This window comes from Gorilla gorilla, chromosome 8 (assembly GCF_029281585.2).
Source record: "Gorilla gorilla gorilla isolate KB3781 chromosome 8, NHGRI_mGorGor1-v2.1_pri, whole genome shotgun sequence".
NCBI classification, from domain to species: domain Eukaryota; kingdom Metazoa; phylum Chordata; class Mammalia; order Primates; family Hominidae; genus Gorilla; species Gorilla gorilla.
The window spans coordinates 43,121,228-43,134,380 of record NC_073232.2 but is presented as its reverse complement, the minus strand read 5'-3'; the positions used below and the strand labels follow the sequence as shown (position 1 = coordinate 43,134,380).

Here is a 13,153-nt window from a genome sequence, read left to right as displayed (position 1 = left end):
GCTGAGACAGGAGAATGGCAGGAACCCGGGAGGCAGAGCTTGCAGTAAGCCGAGATCGTGCCACTGCACTCCAGCCTGGGCGACAGAGCGAGACTCCGTCTCAAAAAAAAAAAAGAAAGATTTGCTGAAATTCAATTCTAATTTTAGGCAACATTTGTCTATATAAAACTAATCAGTCAAACTAACTTAAATAACATTTAAAAACATAAATCATTGTTTCTCAAACGTTTTGGTCTTAGGACCCCTATACACTTAAAAATTATTGAGGACTCAAAATAACTTTTATTTATGTGTGTTATACCTATCAATATTTACCATATTCGGCCAGGCAGAGGCTAATACCTATAATCTCAGCATTTTGAGAGGCTGAGATGGGATGATCACGTGAGGCTAGGACTTTGAGGCTACAGTGAGCTATGATCATGCCACTGCACTCCAGCCTGTGCAACAGCGCAAGAACCTGTCTCTATAAACTTTTTTTAATTTAGCATATGAGGAATTAAAATTGAGGCCGGGTACAATGGCACCCAGCACTTTGGGAGGCAGAGGCAGCAGATCACCTGAGGTCATGAGTTCGAGACCATCTTGGCCAACATGGTGAAACCCTATCTCTACTAAAAATACAAAAATTAGCCAGGCATGGTGGCACACGCCTGTAATCCCAGCTACTCAGGAGGCTGAGGTAGGAGAATCGCCTGAATCCGGGAGACAGAGGTTGCAGTGAGCCAGGATCATGCCACTGCACTCCAGCCTAGGCCTCAGTGACAGAGCAAGACTCGGTCTCAAAAAAAAAAGAGAGAAAAGAAAGAAAATTAAAATTGAAATTATTTTAATGTGTACTTATTTAAAAATAATAGATCCATTATATGTTGACATAAATAATGTATTCTTAAGAAAAACAACTTCAAAAAAACAGAGTAGCATGGTTTTACATTATTGCAAATTTCTTTTCTTTTTTTTTTGAGACAGAGTCTCACTGTGTCGCCCAGGCTGGAGTGCAGTGGCACGATCTCGGCTCACTGCAACCTCTGCTTCCCGGTTTCAAGTGATTCTCCTGCCTCAGCCTCCTGAGTAGCTGGGATTACAGGCGCATGCCACCACGCCCAGCTAATTTTTTTGTATTTTTAGTAGAGACGGGGTTTCACCATGTTGATCAGGCCGGTCTCAAACCCCTGACCTCGTGATCCGCCCACTTCGTCCTCCCAAAGTACTGGGATTACAGGCATGAGCCACTGTGCCCGGCTGCAAATTTCTTTAATGTCTGGCTTAATAGAAGACAGATTCTTGTATCTTTTCTTCATTAAATGTTTACACTCTTACACTTCATGTAGCCTCTGGCAAACTCTACTATATACTCAAGAAAGAATTAGAGCGATAAGGCAAATAACAGTGTATTAGTAAGAAAACAGTCTTGACCTTACAGATTACTAGAAAGGGTTTCAGGAAACCTCCAGTAGTCTTTGACCACACTTTGAGAACCACTGTTTTAAACCATACAAATGTTAAATGCTGTTGTATATTTTGTCTAGTCATTTTGGCATCAAGTAGAACATTTAATGGAAAGGAGAACAAGACAGAGACAATTTACAGACTAAGCCAATCTTATACAAATAAATATGAGATGTGAGTATTCTTTCTTCATTTCTTTTTTTTTTTTTTTTTTTTGAGGCGGAGTCTTGCTGTGTCACCCAGGCTAGAGTGCAGTGGCACAATCTTGGCTCACTGCAACCTCCACCTCCCAGGTTCAAGTGATTCTCCTGCCTCAGCCTCCTGAGTAGCTGGGATTACAGGTGCCCGCTACTGCTCCCAGCTAATTTTTGTATTTTTATTAGAGACAGGGTTTCACCATTTTGGCCAGGCTGGTCTCGAACTCCTGACCTCGTGATCCACCCGCCTCAGCCTCCCATAATGCTTGGATTACAGGCGTGAGCCACCGCATCTAGCTCCTTCTTCATTTCCAAGAGTATAGAGTAAGTTAGCAGAATTCAAGGTCGTAACCAAACACAGCTATATTCTACATTAGAAATCTGTCCATCAATTCAATATTGTTTTTCAGGATGCTATGCAATGTGTTCTGAGTCACATAAATGTATGATATCACTAATGAAGGTTTATATCTCCTGTACAAACTAATAATAAGACTCCTCTGGTGACCAATAAAATTTGAAGTCAAAATTCTTTCACAGACATATATTGAATACCTACATATTAATATATGTAATGCTCACAACTAGTGCTGGGCTTGTAAAAATTTATAAGCTTGATTCCTGCCCTTGGGCAACTTGTATCTATAATGAGACTTGCACCACCATAAAAATGTATTTTTTAACAAGTTCAATAGTTCCCAAACCAGTCTGGTGATGAAATGCCTGGGAATTATCTGAGGAGATTTTTAAAATACAGATTCTTGGATCATGAGACACACTGCTTCAGTGAACCAGGGTGATGCTCTGGAATCTGGATTTTAAAAGTCCCAGGTGATTCCCCTGCAATGATAGGATTGGGAATGAATACTAAGTCCTGTATACTTGACAAATAGATTTGATCTTTGCCCCCAGGACTATCATACTATCATATGTAAAATATAATGTTTATTTATTTCATCTTCAGTGTTTCAAAAGTGTGTTGTGTTGAAAGATCTGTGTTATCAAGGGACAGTATTTAATGTCATTCACTAAAAATAGAAATTGGTGTCCTTACGTCAAACATTTTATCGTTCATCTATTTTTATCACATTAAAATAATAATATGTGTTACCACAGCAGTCTCCAACATATCACACCACTGTAAAAAACAAAACATCTTTTGCAACAAGTATCAGACTACAAAAAGTTTATTTTCTAAAGCTTTCATTCAGTTTCTTTAAAATGAGTTCAATGAGATGGTCTTTGTTTTATTACCCTTATCTTCAGGGTTCCATAGATTATGGTATCTCAAAACCTATGCAGTCGTCCATCATAAACTCCTTTTGAGAATATATACATATATATATATATATATATATATATATATATATATATATATATGTATCAGAGACAGAGAAACAAAGAGACAGAGAGTCTTAGAGTCTTACTCTGTCACCCAGGCTGGAATGCAGTGCACCATCTCAGCTCACTGCAGCCTCAACCTCCCAGGCTCAAGTGATCCTCCCACCTCAGCCTCCTGAGTAGCTCAGACTACAGGTGCAAACCACCAGGCCTGGCTAATTTTTTGTAATTTTTGTAGAGACAACATATCACTATGTTGTCCGGGCTGGTCTCGAACTCCTTGGCTCAAGAGATCCACCCACCTTGGCCTCCCAAAGTGCTGAGATTACAGGTGTGAGCCATCACGCCCAACCTTTTTGAAGTTATATTGTACTTGAGTAGCTATCTAGAGACTTATGACCCATAGTTGTTCTTGCAGTGAGTATTCTTCTCTAATACTTATAGCCAGAATTAATTATGTTCAAATAAATATGAAAAAAATTTTTAAAAAGCTTAAATGTTTCCTGGCTTTTTACCACTAGGAGGTGGGAGGATGGCATAAATATGATGATTTATAAAAATTGACATATTCTCCTTGATTTTATGATTGAAACTAACTTCAAAATTAAAGAATCTCTGCCCAGATCTTGATTTCTGAACTACCTTTCTCCACAAAAAGGAACTAAGTCTTCTTGAAAACAGGGCTGGTTTCAAGTCTACGGCAGGAATGTACAAGATGACCTGGAACATCTTGTTGTGTCCAAAAGTAAGGAAGCAATCAGAAAATAAAATGAGGACATGTCAAAGGGAGCCAGCTTGAAGGCCCATCACTGGCCAAATCTGGGATAATTGGAGTACCAGCATAAGAACAGTAATAAGTGGCTGGGCGTGATGGCTCACGCCTGTAATCCCAGCACTTTGGGAGGCCGAGGCGGGCATATCACAAGGTTAAGAGATTGAGACCATCCTGGCCAACATGGTGAAACCGTGTCTCTACTAAAAAAATACAAAAGTTAGCTGAGTGTGGTGGTGCGTGCCTGTAGTCGCAGCTACTCGGGAGGCTGAGGCAGGAGAATCGTTTGAACCCGGGAGGCAGAGGTGGCAGTGAGCCAAGATCGCACCACTACACTCCAGGCTGGCAACAGAGCCAGACTGTCTCAAAAGAAAAAAAAAAAAAAGAACAGTAGTAAGTTACAGCCACTGAATAAAATAAGAATCCAACAATCTATATTAAGGAGAGAAAGAGAAATGGGGAAATCAGACAGTGGCTTTCCTTAAAGTAGACTTCTTGCTGATAAATCCAAAGAGAGTGGTGGAGTTGGGAAAACCACCATTTTGCAACTATCATGGTAAAGATTGGTTTGGGCAAACATTATCAATTAAATCCGGCAGGGGTTGGGCAGGGAGTTTTATGAGAAGCAGGATATTTTTATGTTTCAAAGCATCTCCCCACAGATTTTATATTTTTTAAAAAAGGAAATGGTAACTATATAACAGAAACTATGCAACACTTTGATCCCTATGATATAGTACTCTGAGAAGAACACAATATCACTTGAAATCTGATCATGAGGAAATATCAACCAAACCCATATTGAGGAGCATTCTGTGAAATAACCATCATGAAAGGAAAAAAATGGCAGAGGTAACTAACTATTCCATATTAAAAGAGACTAAGGAGACTTGACCAAAAAAAGTCAGTACATGATCCTAAATTGGAACTTATACCAGAGGGGGCAAATGCTATAAAATATCCATTGGAACAATTGACAAAATTGGAATGTGGACCGCAGATTAGATAAAAGTAGCTCCTACATTTGACAACTGTGGTGATTATTAAAAGGAATATCTTTTTTCTTAGTAAGTATACACTAAAGTATGAAGAGGAAAGGGGCATGACGTAAGCAACCTATTCTCAAGTGGGTCAGAAAAAATAAATCAAAATATCTAGAGGGAGAAAATGATAAAGCAAATGGAAAAAAATGTTTGAAATTGGTGAATACAAAGAAATGATATTCAGGATTTCTCTACTATTGCACTTTTTTCTATAAATTTAAATAGTTTTTGTAAAGAAAAAAGTTAGGCCAGGTGTGGTGGCTCACACCTGTAATCCCAGCACTTTGGGAGGCCTAGGTAGGTGGATCACCTGAGGTCAGGAGGTCGAGATCAGCCTGACCAACATGGAGAAACCCTGTCTCTAATAAAAATGCAAAATTAGCTGCGCATGGTGGCGCATGCCTGTAATCCCAGCTACTTGGGAGGCTGAGGCAGGAGAATCACTTGAACCCGGGAGGCGGAGGTTGCAGTGAACCGAGATTGTATCACTGCACTCCAGCCTGGGCAACAAGAGCGAAACTCCATCTCAGAAGGAAAAAAAAAAAAAAAAAAAAAAAGTTAACGGCTCCCCAGCTTCCTGTAAGCATCATCTAAACTTTCCTCTAAAATAATTGCTCTCTTAGACATCATTCCAGAGTGGGACAGAACATTCATCATCAACTCTTTAATTGATTTTAGTTATTTTATTTCCACTTTTATTAGTAAAGTCATGTGGTAGTTATCTTTTATGATTTTAGTTGATTATATACTTCCAATAAGAAGAAAACCTGCTGAATTTAAAAAAGACCAAAACATTTCCCAATCCCTCTTACAGGAACTTTTCTCATTTGCAACTAAAATTTAATTCTAGATGTTTTAAGAAATTGATTAGTTGAGCCAATTACCCAGAATAATTAAGGTTAAACAAGGGAGAAAAAGCAAAGTTAGTATACTTGTTCCAGTTTTTTCTTATTTTAGGCGATTAGTTTTCGGCTTCCTGTAAGCATCATCTAAAGTTTCCTCTAAAAGAATTCCTAAATTGGTTTTTTCCCTATTTTTAAATTTTGTCTCTTATACATTTAAACTTTCTTTATTACAAAGGTATGCAGACGCTTAAATTCAAACAATTAAGGAGCATTAGAAATAAAAAGTAAGCCCTCCTCTCCACTCTAATGTTACCCACAGAGATAACTACTATTAAGTTTTTGTATCCTTCTAAACTCTTTGTGCTTATATCAATGTATGTACCTGTTTATTTACACAATTTTTTAAAATGGGAATAGTTCTGTACAATAGGTTCTTTTTCATTATTTTTATTTTTATTTTAGAGATAGAGTCTCACTCTGTTGCCTGGGCTAGATTGCAGTGGTGAGATCATAGCTCACTTCAGCCTTGAACTCCTGGGCTCAAATGATTCTCCTGCCAAGTAGCACGTGGCACAACACCTGGCTGGCTATTTTTTTAATATATGTATACAAATAGGGTCTCACTATGTTGCTAGTCTCAAATTCCCGGCCTCAAGCAATCCTCCTGCCTCAGCCTCCCAAAGTGCTGAGATTACAGGTGTGAGCTACCATGCCTGGCCCTCATTCTATACAATATGTTCTTTTTTTTTTTTTTTTTTTTTCTTTGAGATGGAGTCTCGCTGTTGTTGCCGAGGCTGGAGTGCAATGGCTCGATACTCTTGCCTCACTGCAACCTCCACCTCCCAGGTTCAAGCGATTCTCCTGTCTCAGCTTCCTGAGTAGCTAGGATTAGAGGCGCCCACCACCATGCCTGGCTAATTTTTGTATTTTTAGTAGAGACGGGGTTTCGCCATGTTGGCCAGGCTGGTCTCGAACTCCTGACCAAAGTGCTGGGATTACAGGTGTAAACCACCACACCTGGCCTACAATATGTTCTTGTGTTTAATTTTTAACAGAGAAGTCTTTGTTTACTTAATTTTTATTTTATCAAAGCTGTGCATATGTAATTTTTATATGTAGTCTTAAAATTCAGATAATTCAAGCAAAATTTTTTTCTAATGATTATGTAACACATTCAGATGGTGTAGAATCCAAAAACTGCAAATATATATACTATCAAAAGTCTCGGCTGGGCACGGGGCTCATGCCTGTAATCCTAGCACTTTGGGTGGCCAAGGCAGACAGATCACCTGAGGTCAGGAGTTTGAGACCAGCCTGGCCAACATGGCGAAACCCTGTCTCTACTAAACATACAAAAATTAGCTGGGCATGGTGGCAGGCGCCTGTAATCCCAGCTGCTTGGGAGGCTGAGGCAGGAAGAATCACTTGAACCTGGGAGGCGGAGGTTACAGTGAGCCAAAGATCACACCATTGCACTCCAGCCTGGGCAACAAAGAGAGACTTGGTCTCAGAAAAAAAAAAGAAAGAAAGAAAAGAAAAGCCTCCCTTCCACCTTTGTTCCTGAGACACCCAAATCTACTCATAGGCAACCAATTACAGTTTTAATGCATCCTTCATTCATACACAAACACACACACACACATTTTTTTTAAAGAGATGGGGTCTCACCCTGTTGCCCAAGCTGAAGAAGTATAGTTGTGTAATCACAGGTCACTGCACCCTCAAACTCCTGGGATCAGGCAATCCTCCTGCCTCAGCCTTCTGAGTAGCTGGGACTACAGAGATGTGCCACCACACACACAGACACACACAGTTAATTTTTTTTTTTTTTTTGGAGAGACAGGGTTTTACCATGTTGCCCAGGCTGGTCTTGAACTCCAGGGCTCAAGCGATTCTCCCACCTCAGCCTCCCAAAGTGTTGGAATTATAGACGTGAGCCACAGCACCTGGACTTAAAAATAGTATTTCAAACTGTATAGTCACCAGAAGTACACAGTTATAAAAAATGCAGGCCATGCCGGGCATGGTGGCTTATGCCTGTAATCCCAGCACTTGGGGAGGCCGAGGCGGGCGGATCACGAGGTCAGGAGATTGAGACCATCCTGGCTAACACGATGAAACCCCATCTTTACTAAAAAAAATACAAAAAAATTTAGCCGGGCGTGGTGGCACACGCCTGTGGTCCCAGCTACTCTGGAGGCAGAGGCAAGAGAATGGCGTGAACCTGGGAGGCAGAGCTTGCAGTGAGCCGAGATCGCACCACTGCACTCCAGCCCAGGTGACAGAGTGAGACTCCATCTCAAAAAAAAAAAAAAAAAAAAAAAAAAAATGCAGGCCAGACGCAGAGGCTCACACCTGTAATCCTAGCACTTTGGGAGACCGAGGTGGGTGGATCACCTGAGGTCAGGAGTTCAAGACCAGCCTGACCAACATGGTGAAACCCCTTCTCTACTAAAAATAAAAAAATTAGCTGGGTGTGGTGGCAGGTGCCTGTAGTCCCAGCCACTCAGGAGGCTGAAGCAGGAGAATCGCTTGAACCTGGGAGGCGGAAGTTGCAGTGAGCCGAGATCATACTACTGCACTCCAGACAAATAAATAAATAGGCCGGGCTTGGCGGCTTACACCTATAATCTCAGCACTTTGGGAGGCCGAGGCAGGCGGATCACGAGGTCAGGAGTTGGAGACCAGCCTGGTTAATGTAGTGAAACCCCATCTCTACTAAAAATACAAAAATTAGCTGGGCATGGTGGTGCATGCCTGTAGTCCCAGCTGCTTGGGAGGCTGAGGCAGGAGAATCGTCTGAACCCGGGAGACGGAGGTTGCAGTGAGCCGAGATCACACCACTGCACTCCAGACTGGGCAACAGAGTGAGACTTTGCCTAAAAAAAAAAAAAAAAAAAAAAACTGCAGACACTTCACTTGGCATCTCCAGTGCCTTCAGCTTTCTGTGCCTGGTCTGTTTGGGCATCTGTATTTTCCGCAGGTTTATTCCCCTCCTTGCCAGCATCAGCCTTTCCCTTTTTCCCTTTGGGTACCTTCTCTCCCTTCTTTACAGGGCACTTTTAGGCTTGGGCTCTGGCTTTGGAGGAGCAGGTTTAGCAGACAACCTTTCAGATCTTCTCTGAGGTTTGTCCTTCACCATGGCTTTATCTCCTTTAACATCCCCTTCAACCCTTCTCTTGGGCTTGGTAACCATGGTGGCGGGACATAGGCACTGATTGCAGAGATGCAGGGCGCATAGGCTTTGGTCAATTGGGGGTCGTTCTCGCCTCTTCTTCACACTGCTCCACTTTGAAGATCTTTTGCTATCATTATATAAACAGCTATCTGCTTTTTATATTGTGACATGATATTTCATTGTATACATATGCCTTTATTTAATCAGTCACCTGATTGATGTAATCAAACATTTATTTCCAATTTTTGCTCTTACAAATAATCTGCAATAAGTCCTGTGCATGACTCACACCTGTAATCTCAGCACTTTGGGAGGCTGAGGCAGGAGGATTGCTTGAGGCCAGGAGTTCAACACCATCCTGGGCAACAGAGAGACCCCCATTTCTACAAAAAATAAAAATAAATTAGCCAGGCATAATGGCACGCACCTTTGGTCCCAGCTACTTGGGACACTGAGGCGGGAGGATCACTGGAGTCAAGAATTGGAGGCTGCAGTGAGTTATGATCATGCCACCACATTCTGCCTGGGCTACAGAGTAAGATCCTACGTCAAAAAATTTTTTGGCAATAAATAACCTTAAATATACACCATTTTTGTCTATGTGTGAGTCTATGTAAACTCCTGGAAATGAAGCTGTGGAGCCATGAGTTTCACAGACTGATTTCTCTTGGAAGCAGACTTTGGGACAGAAATTTAGAGTTCCAGACATTTATTGGGAGGTATTCTTGGGTTCAACAGCTATGAAAGGGAGAAGGAAGACGGAATTTGGCAGAAGCGGAAGCTGGCCTGTGATGCACTCATGCAGCCTAAGATAACCCCATCGGAAAGCTGTGGAGCTGAAATGACTCAGCAGAGTTGTCCTGCACTGGGGGGAAATGGCAAGTCCTTTATATCAGTCATTGGATGTGGGTTGCCACAAACAAGCATATCCTTGGGTGAGACAGCTCTTTGCTGCTGAGGCAAAACTTGAAGGGGCTGACAAATGAAGACTGTCTGCTGACAGAACTCCTAGCAGCTGGGGCAAAAAGATCTTTCTGGAAAGGGGTGTCTACATTTTGTAATTTTTATAATTTTACCAAATTGACATGACAAGTTATTTTTTATTTATTTTTATTTATTTGTTTGTTTTTTGAGACAGAGTCTCACTCTGTCCCCCAGGCTGGAGTACAGTGAGGCCATCTCGGCTCACTGCAACCTCCACCTCCTGGGTTCAAACAATTCTCCTGCCTCAGCCTCCCGAGTAACTGGGACTACAGGTGCCCACACCACACCCGGCTAATTTTTGTATTTTTTTAGTAGAGACCGGATTTCACCATATTGGCCAGTCTGGTCTCAAACTCCTAACCTTGTGATCCGCCCGCCTCGGCCTCCCAAAGTGCTGGGATTACAGGCGTGAGCCACCACGCTGGTTGACGACATGACAAGTTATACTCCACAAGCAATCTATGAGAATGTCTGTTTACCGATTATCCTCCCCAACATAATGTATTATAAAAATTCTGTATATTTACCAATCTGGTTAGGTAAAAATGTGACATCTCCATGAGGTATTAATTTTCCTTTTTTTTTTTTTTTGAGATGGAGTTTTACTCTTGTTGCCCAGGTTGGAGTACAATGATGTGGTCTCAGCTCACTGCAACCTCTGCCTCCCAGGTTCAAGCGATTCTCCTGCCTCAGCCTCCCAAGTAGCTGGGACTACAAGTGGGTGCTACCACGCTTGGCTAATTTTTGTATTTTTAGTAGAGACGGGGTTTCACCATGTTGGTCAGGCTGGCCTTGAACTCCTGACCTCAGGTGATCCGCCCACCTTGGCCTCCCACAGTGCTGGGATTACAGGCGTGAGCCACCACTCCCTGCCTTATCGAGGGTTTTCTCACAACATGGTGGAGACGGTTAAAGGGGAAGTAGATGCATGTGAAGAGGGGGAAACCTGAGGGCATCCTGACTTTATAACAACCTGTTCTCTCAGGAATTAATCCATTCCTGAGAAAATTAATACAGTTTCTCAAGAGCAAAAATTAACTGCCTGACCAAATAGCACCAAGTCTTTCATGAAGGATCTGCTCCCATAATGCACATGCCTCCCACTAGGCCCCACCACCCAGCACTGTCAAGTTGGGGATCAAATTTCAACATAAGTTTTCTGGAGACAAACAAAGCATATTGAAACCATAGCACTAGGTAAATGTTATTCACAACTGATTCATGTGGACTGCTATAATTACCTTTCTTTATGCCATTTCCTGGTTTATCTACAGTTAATAATTGATTCCTTTATTTACTTTGCTTAGTTTTCTCTGTGTCTATCACTAATTCTTCCTTCAACTCTTTAACAGATGTATCATTGCAGTCTGTGCTACCAACATCTTTCGCCTGAATTATTGGGATAATTGCTTCCTTATTAGGCAATCCAGTTGCTTCTTTATTATCTCTGTTTCCACCCTTGTCTGCCAATAGTCTATTCTCAAATAGAAGCAAGAGTGAACCTTGTAAAAATGTATGCCAATTGTTTCACTTCTATAACAGCTCTCCATTTTCCTCAGAAGCAAAGCAAGTTATTACAGTCATCCATAAGGCCCACAGGATCTGACATATCCCCCCTACCCTGTACCTCTCTGACCTCATTTCTCTTGCTCCTGCATCTCTACCTCTTACACTTCTTCACCCTTACTGGCAGTTCCCTCTTCCTAGAAAGTTCTGCCACATATCCATATGTCTAATTGCCTAACTTCCCTCAGGTCTTGGCTTAAATGTTACTTTACAATGAGGTCTATCTTGACTATCCTATCTAAAGCTGTAATACACATTCTACCACCTCCCCATCTACAGCAGTTTTAATCCTCCTTCCCCTGCTTTACTTTGTCTTTTTTTACAGCCTTTATCACCTTCTAATATGTTACACAGTTTGCTTATTTATTATCTCACTTCCCCTTCTAGAATGAATGCTCCCTGAAAGTGGCTCCATGTTTGTGACTCAAAGTGGGTACTCAATAAATATTCATTGTGAATGAATGTATTTTCTTATAAAATGTTCAAACTCATCAGAAAAGCTACCCCTTTCGGCCAGGCGTGGTTGTTCATGCCTGTAATCCCAGCACTCTGTGAGGCCGAGGTAGGAGAATGGCTTGAGTCCAGGAGTTTGAGACCAGCTTGGGCAATATAGTGAGACCCCATCTCAAAAAAATAAATAAATAAACAAATAAATAGGCCGGGCTTGGTGGCTTACGCCTATAATCCCAGCACTTTGGGAGGCCGAGGCAGGCGGATCACGAGGTCAGGAGTTGGAGACCAGCCTGGTTAATGTAGTGAAACCCCATCTCTACTAAAAATACAAAAATTAGCTGGGCATGGTGGTGCATGCCTGTAGTCCCAGCTGCTTGGGAGGCTGAGGCAGGAGAATCGTTTGAACCCAGGAGACGGAGGTTGTGGTGAACTGAGATCATGCCACTGCACTCCAGCCTGGGCAACAGGGCGACTGAGATCTTATATGTCTGAAAATGTCTTTAGTCCAGCTGTGTGCTTAGCTGATAGTATGACTAGGAATAGAACTGTAGATTAGAAATACTTTTCCTTGAGGATTTTCAAGATATTGCAGCACTGTCTTCTAGCTTCCAGTGTTGGTTTCAAGAAGTACAATGTAATTTTGTTTCTTGAGCTTTTAAATGTTTTTTCTGTGAAAGTTCTTAGGGTCTTCTCTCTTTTCTCCCCTGGTGCATGGCCAAAAAAGGAATCATCAGGCAAATTAATGGCCTTACAATTATAACTGACAATTATAATGGCCTTATGATTACAACAATTATTATAAAAATTGAAGCTCGGCCAGGTGTGGTGGCTCACACTTGTAATCCCAGCACTTTGGGAAGCCAAGACAGGAGGATCACTTGAGCCCAGGAGTTCAAGACCAGCATAGGCAAGATGGCGAGACCCCATCTCTATATTTAAAAAAAAAAATTGGTCAGGCATAGTGGCTCATGCCTGTAATCCCAGCACTTTGGGAGGCTGAGCCAGGCAGATCACTTGAGGCCAGGAGTTCAAGACCAGCCTAGCCAACATAGTGAAACCCCATCTCTATTAAAAATACAAAATATTAGCTGGGTGTGGTGGCACACGCCTATAATCCCAGCTACTCAAGAGACTGAGGCATGAGAATCGCTTAAACCCAGGAGGTGGAGGTTGCAGTGAGATGAGATTGCCACTGCACTCCAGGCTGGGAGACAGATAAGATTCTGTCTCAAAAAAAAAAAAAAAAAAATTGAAGCTCATACTCTTAAAACCAACCCTAAATATCAAGGAAATGCCGTAGTTGATTTTCTTTTCTTTTCTTTTTG

At 41.8% G+C, this 13,153-nt stretch overlaps 1 pseudogene; it reads right to left on the bottom strand.

Moving 5' to 3' along the window:
- Window positions 1-8,562: 8,562 nt before the first annotated feature.
- Window positions 8,563-8,843, bottom strand: LOC101124882 (non-histone chromosomal protein HMG-17-like; annotated as a pseudogene).
- Window positions 8,844-13,153: the final 4,310 nt, after the last annotated feature.